Source organism: Populus alba, chromosome 18 (assembly GCF_005239225.2).
Source record: "Populus alba chromosome 18, ASM523922v2, whole genome shotgun sequence".
Classification (NCBI taxonomy): Eukaryota; Viridiplantae; Streptophyta; class Magnoliopsida; order Malpighiales; family Salicaceae; genus Populus; species Populus alba.
In genome coordinates, this window is record NC_133301.1 from 8,190,013 (window position 1) to 8,197,518 (window position 7,506).

The 7,506-nt window shown below is 36.0% G+C and overlaps 1 pseudogene; it reads right to left on the bottom strand.

The window, feature by feature from the left end:
- Positions 1 to 413: 413 nt before the first annotated feature.
- LOC140954999 (uncharacterized) lies at positions 414 to 6,818 on the bottom strand (annotated as a pseudogene).
- Between the last annotated feature and the right edge of the window lie 688 nt (positions 6,819 to 7,506).

The window sequence follows — 7,506 nt, forward strand, 5'->3', positions numbered from 1 at the left end:
TCCCCATTTGCTAAAGCTTTGGGGACAACCCCCAAAACTTGACTGCCTCCTAAAAATGCAGCCATTGACACACCTCCCATTAACCCAAGGCTACCTCCCCCATACACTAAATGAATCTTTCTCTCAGCTAGTACCCGGCCAAGATGATTTGCTGATTCTAAAAACTCTTTTTCTTTCCCAGAACTGGATCCACCGAAAACACAAATATTTCTTATATGATGACTTGAGGAACCTGCCATTTCTACACACTTCTATATTTGATGAATATATGGGATGAGTAGAAATGAAGGGAAGGAAGAGAAGAATTTATAGATGAAAAAGTGAAAATGCAATCATACCACCTATATGTAGGCCAGCTGTAGTCTCACAAACTCTCTCTCTCTTTATTAATTATTTATTTTGAAAAAGCATGTATGTACAGGTAGTTGTGATTGTGGCTCACATCTTCCCTTGGTTTTACGTCCAAGAACGGCTTAAACGCCCTCTATGGGTCGGGGATAGGCTTCCCATCCAGTTTTCTTAAAAACTGGCAAACAGGGTCTTTTTTAGTCAGATTCCCAAGACTAAGTCGATCATGTTCTTTATGGAATTGTGGCCATAAATCATGAATTACACGATGTACATCTCCACTAGGATGCGTCTCAAGGGTCAACAAAAGATTATCTAAAGACCCCTTACTCAGGCCATCCTTAATGAATTGTATCTTATCTTCACGGTTTACAGATACCATTCCTAAAGAACGACATGTTGCATTACAAGTCCATCTGGCACATCTGTGACAGACTTTCAGTCGTTTTGCACGACGTTTCTTTGCAAAAGTGCTTTTACCTGTTCCAGGCATGTGTGAAATGAAAGAATTGGATGACTCACCTGATAATCGAACCTTTGCTTCAATTAACCAACGGATATCTTCAGGAATTCCATGATTCATTAACAACCTCAATCTTGCACACCTAGCACGGTAAATTTTATTAATCGCATTTGGAGGCAAAGCGGGAAAATACCTTTTCAACTTTTCAAGAGTGGTGTCCATTTTCAAAAGAGAATTAGAGAAGCGATTCAAAGAAGGAAGAAAGAGCTAAGAATTATACAAACATATACAGATATCAGTTATTTGGGAAACTGAAAAAACCGACTTAAGTCACGGAGTACCGTTATCCGCCATTTGACCGGGGTGAAAGAGAGACTAGCAAAACAACAAAACACAAAACAATGTGAGAAAAAGAATCAATCTTTATATACAGGATCACTCAATTCAATAGAGTCATTTTCAACCGAAAAATTATCAAAATAAACTTTCAAACGATGCCCATTTACCTTGAAAACATTGCCATTCTTTGGATTCTCAATATCACAGGCCCCATATGGATACACATGTTTCACAATAAAAGGACCGCTCCATCTTGTTCTTAGTTTTCCAGGAAATAAATGGAGTCGAGAATTATAAAGCAAGACTTTTTGACCAACATTGAATGTTTTTTCTCAGTATTTTCTTGTCATGAAACTCTTTAATTCTTGCTTTATGAATTTTTGAATTGTCATATGCATCATTTCTTATTTCCTCAAGCTCATTTATTTGCAATTTTCGCAGCTGACTAGCATCATCAAGGCTTGAATTGAAAGCTTTAATAGCCCAATAAGCTTTATGTTCAATTTCCACAGGCAAGTGACAAGGTTTTCCATAGACTAGTCTATAAGGTGACATACCTAATGATGTTTTATAAGCAGTTCGATAAGCCCAAAGTGCATCATTAAGTCTTAAAGACCAGTCTTTCCTATTAGGGTTCACTGTTTTCTCCAAGATCTGTTTGAGCTCCCTATTAGCAAGCTCGACTTGTCCACTTGTCTGAGGGTGATAAGGGGTGGCAACTTTATGTGTGATTCCATATTTCTTCATTAAAGACTCAAATGGCTTGTTGCAAAAGTGTGTTCCACCGTCACTTATCATGGCTCGAGGGATTCCAAATCGACTTAAAATGTTTTCTTTCAAAAACTTTATCACTATTTTGTGATCATTGGTTCGACTTGGAATTGCCTCTATCCATTTTGAAAACATAATCTACTGCGACCAATATGTACAAGAAACCAAAATGATGGAGGAAATGGACCCATGAAATCTATACCCCAACAATCAAAGATCTCAATGACAAGAATAGGGTTTAAAGGCATCATGTGACGTTTCGAAATAGATCCCAACTTTTGACAATTTTCACAAATTTTACAGAATGCATGTGAGTCTTTGAACATGGTGGGCCAGTAAAATCCACTTTGTAAGATTTTTGCAGTTGTCTTTCTTGATGAGAAATGACCCCCACATGCCTCAGAATGACAAAATTTAATGACACTACTTACCTCATTGTCAGGAATGCATCTTCGAAATATTTGATCAGGACAATATTTGAATAAATAAGGGTCATCCCAATAAAAGTTCTTCACTTCGTTCAAGAACTTTCTTTTGTCTTGGGTACTCCAATGAGCTGGCAATTGTCCTGAAACAAGAAAATTAACAATATTAGCAAACCAAGGCATCGTAGAGACAGAAAATAAAGATTCATCAGGAAAGTAGTCATCGATTGGTGTAATGTCAGATCTCGAATCGGTTGTCAATCTTGACAAATGATCCGCGACAACATTTTCGGTGCCTTTCTTGTCTTTGATTGTGATATCAAATTCTTGAAGTAACAAAATCCACCGCACCAATCTAGCCTTAGAATCTTTCTTAGAGAGAAGATATTTCAATGCTGCATGATCACTAAAAACAACAACAGGTGAGCCAACAAGATAAGATCTGAACTTGTCACATGCAAATACTACTGCAAGTAATTCTTTTTCAGTGGTAGTGTAATTCATTTGAGCACTATTTAAAGTTTTACTTGCATAGTAAATCACATAAGGTTTCTTATCTTTCCTTTGTCCCAAGACAGCACCCACGGCATAATCACTAGCGTCACACATTATTTCAAAAGGTAATGACCAATCAGGAGGTTGAATGACAGGAGCAGAAGTAAGCAAGTTTTTAAGTTTAACAAAGGCTTCCTCACAATGTTCAGTCCATTCAAAAATATTATCCTTTGTTAGAAGGTTACTCAAGGGCTTAGATATTACACTAAAATCTTTGATGAACCTTCTGTAAAAACCAGCATGTCCTAAGAATGATCTAACATCTTTAACAGATTTTGGTGTTGGTAAGTTGGCAATTAACTCGATTTTAGATTTGTCAACCTCAATTCCTTTCGATGAAACAATGTGACCAAGTACAATGCCGTTTGTTACCATAAAGTGACATTTTTCCCAATTCAGTACAAGATTCTTCTCTTCACACCTGCTCAAAACCTTTTCTAAGTTAGTCAAACAATCATCAAATGAATCACCAAAAACAGAAAAATCATCCATAAAAATTTCAAGAAAACGTTCAACCATATCACTGAATATGCTAAGCATGCATCTTTGAAACGTGGCTGGTGCATTACATAATCCAAAAGGCATCCTTCGATATGCAAAAGTACCAAATGGACATGTGAAAGTAGTCTTCTCTTGATCTTCCAATGCAATTTCAATTTGATTGTAACCTGAATAACCATCTAGGAAACAATAAAATTCATGACCTGCAACTCTTTCTAGGATTTGGTCCATGAAAGGTAAAGGGAAATGATCTTTTCTAGTCATTGAATTAAGTTTCCTATAGTCAATGCACATGCGCCAACCCGTAACAGTCCTAGTTGGAATTAACTCATTTTTCTCATTTGTTATCACAGTGACTCCAGACTTTTTGGGTACAACTTGGGTAGGACTTACCCATTTGCTGTCAGAAATAGGATAAATGATTCCATTATCTAGAAGCTTAATGACTTCATTTTTCACTACTTCTTTCATATTAGGATTAAGCCTTCGTTGCATTTCTCTAGAGGGTTTAGCATTTTCCTCCAAATAAATCCTGTGTGTGCAAATCAAAGGGCTAATTCCTTTTATGTCAGCTATGGTCCATCCTAATGCATTTTTGTGCATTTTCAAAGTCTGTAATAACTTACCTTCTTGATGCGCATTAAGTTTGGACGAGATTATTACCGGAAAAGTTTCATTTTCTCCCAAAAATGAGTATTTGAGATTAAATGGTAACGGCTTCAATTCAGGTTTTGGTGGTTGAACACTTGAAGGTATGGGCTCAATTGATCGTGGTGGCAATTCTTCAATTTGTGGTCTCCAATTGCATGCCTTAGATTCCTGAAAGTAGACCATTTGCAAATCATCAGATTCATCAATCTCAGTTTCACTAGAAGTGGTTTGAAATTGATCATGAACTAATTTTTCAATAAAGTCAACTTCCTGTAAATCATTATCATCTCCAGGTTGCTTGTAAATGTTGAAAATATTCATCTCCAATGTCATGTTTCCAAATGATAGCTTCATCAGTCCATTCCTACAATTAATCAATGCATTAGAAGTGGCAAGAAATGGACGTCCTAAAATGACAGGAATTGAATTACATGCTTCAACAGGTTGCGTGTCCAAGACAACAAAATCCACAGGATAAATGAATTTATCAACTTGTACCAACACATCTTCAATTATTCCTCTAGGCACTTTTACAGATCTATCGGCGAGTAAAAGAGTTACAGAGGTTGGTTTTAACTCACCTAGATTGAGACTCTGAAAAACTGAATATGGAAGTAAATTCACACTAGCTCCAAGATCAAGTAAGGCTCTTTCAATTTTATGTTCTCCAATAAAGCAAGAAATTGTAGGACAACCAGGGTCTTTATATTTCAAAGCATTATTGTTCTGAAGAATGGCACTTACTTGTTCGGCTAAAAAGGCTTTCTTTTTCACATTCAATTTTCTCTTCACAGTGCACAGATCTTTCAAAAATTTAGCATAGGAAGGAACCTGTTTAATAGCATCCAACAAAGGTATATTGATCCTTACCTGTTTGAAAATTTCAAAGATTTCAGAGTTGTGACTAACTTTCCTTTGTTTGATCATGGCATGAGGAAATGGAAGTGCTGGCGGGGAATCAGCCTTTTCTTTGCAATGTTCAGGTTCAACCCCTTCCTTACCCTCAGAGATAGACTCATCATCTTTCTCACAAGGTTCAAGAATAGGTTTTTCAATAACCTTACCACTACGAAGAGTGATGACTGATTTGACTTGATCCATGTGTTGGCTTCCAGAACTACTTGCATTTGCATGGTATTGCCCCTTTGGATTTTGCTGTGGTTGAGAAGGAAAACTTACCTTTCTCTTGGAAACTGAGAGCAGATGTTAATTTTGCAAGAGCATCTTTAAAATCAGTCATGCTTTGAGCAAGTTGAGTGTTGATTGTCTCCTGCTTTTCAATGAATGCATGCAATGTTTCCTCAAAATTTCTTCTAGGAGGTGGAGCATAAGGAGGTGCATATCCATGAGAATTTTGGAAATTATGGTGTGCTTGAAACGGTGGATGTGAAGTTTGTGCATTGTTGCTATCACTCTTCCAACTAAAATTTGGGTGATTTCTCCAACCAGGGTTATATGTTTGTGAGTATGGGTTATGGTTGGGTCTTTGGAAACTGTTTAAAGCATGGGCTTGTTCATGGAGGCATTCCTTGAAAGAAGGCAAAGTTGGACAATCATTGGTTGCATGCTCATTTGTTTCACAGATTTGACACACAATGTCTTGAACAGATTTTAATTGACCACTCTTTTTTAATTCTAGTGCCTCGACTTTTCTAGCTAAAGATGCAAACTTGGCTTGGAGGTCATGATCTTCCCTAAGGTTGTGCATACCCCCACTAGATGTATGAGGTTGAGTTTTACCTGGTGCCTCATAAGTACCTGTGGTGTCCCAATTTTGAGCATTTTCGGCTAGCAAGTCTAGGTACTCCATTGCTTCATTAGGGTCTTTATCTTCAAAGGTTCCATTGCACATCAATTCAACCATTTGCCTATCTCTAGGTGTTAAACCTTCATAAAAATGTGAAACCAATCTCCATGTTTCAAAACCATGATGTGGGCAAGTATTAAGCAAATCTCGATACCTATCCCAACATTGGTAAAATGTTTCTCCTGGCTTTTGAGTGAAAGTGATGATTTGTCTTTTGAAAGAGTTTGTTCTATGAGATGGAAAAAACTTCTTTAAAAATTGTTGTTGCATATCATCCCAAGCACGAATGGATCCTGGTCTCAAATTTTGTAGCCATGTTTTAGCTTTATCTTTTAATGAAAAAGAAAAAAGCTTTAATCGAATGGTGTTCATGCTACAATTTGAGTCATTATAGGTATTACAGACCTCCTCAAATTCCCTTAAATGCAAGTATGGATTTTCTAAGTCTAAACCATGAAAAGATGGTAAAAGTTGAATAATGCCTGGCTTAAAATTAAAATGAGATGCATCAGGAGGGAAAACTATGCATGAGGGTGCACTTGTTCTTGTGGGATTCATGTGGTCTCTAAGTGTTCTCATACGGTTATTCTCATTATTCTCATTATGAAGTGATTGATTATCTTCTTCGGCCATATTTTCTGAAAATGATGAGGATACCCTACAAAGTCTACCACTTAATGTACGTGACCAAACTCTCATGCACGTGTAAGAAGAGAATAAAAGCAAGAAAAGAAAATAAAAGAAAAAGAAACAAAACAAAACAAAGGAAACAAAAATAGATAAAATGAAAAGTGAAAAGAGAAAATAAATTAAATATTATAATTTATACAAGAATTTACCTCCCCGGCAACGGCGCCAAAAACTTGATACGACCAAAAGCTTGATGTCTTCTCCCAAGTGCAGGAGTGTCGAAGTAATAAATAACCCGGCAAGACCGGGGTCGAACCACAGAGAGGTTAATTGTATAAATTATAAATAACAAGACAACAACAACAACAACAATAACAACAACAATAATAACAATAATAATAACTATTATACTCAGTACGTGGCGTTGTTATACCTGAGAATGATCTAAAGATCGGGTCACAGGTTTCCAGCCTATATACTGAGTTTATGAAAAGATCAAATATATATATATTATGTAATATAAAACAGAATGTAAATAATAATAATAATAATAATAATGAAAGCAGAAGATGAAGAAATTAATGAGAACTTTGAGATGAAAGATTAACGTAAGGATTAAACAATGATAAAAACAAATGTCAAGGTTAGAGGATCCACTAATGGTACTTCAAACAAGTATAATATAAACTCTTATTACTCAATTGGAAACCACACATAAAGGAGGTTCCATTCAGATTATAAATTATTAACATGATTACATTAGTTATCTTATTCGAATAAAGCTAATACTTGTAAATGTTGGCAGGCATTCATGATTATAACTTATGTTAACAACAAATCAAGTTCCTTTCACAGCTCAGGTGTCGGTTATACCATACAGTATGAGCTATGAAAGTGCCAAGTATTTGTTGTACCAAGTGTTATACAACATAAATCTAGATTAACCATTTAACAAGCAAAGTATTAAAAGTGAACAAGATAACAAATATAAAACATGTTAGTATCCAACGTTAAGG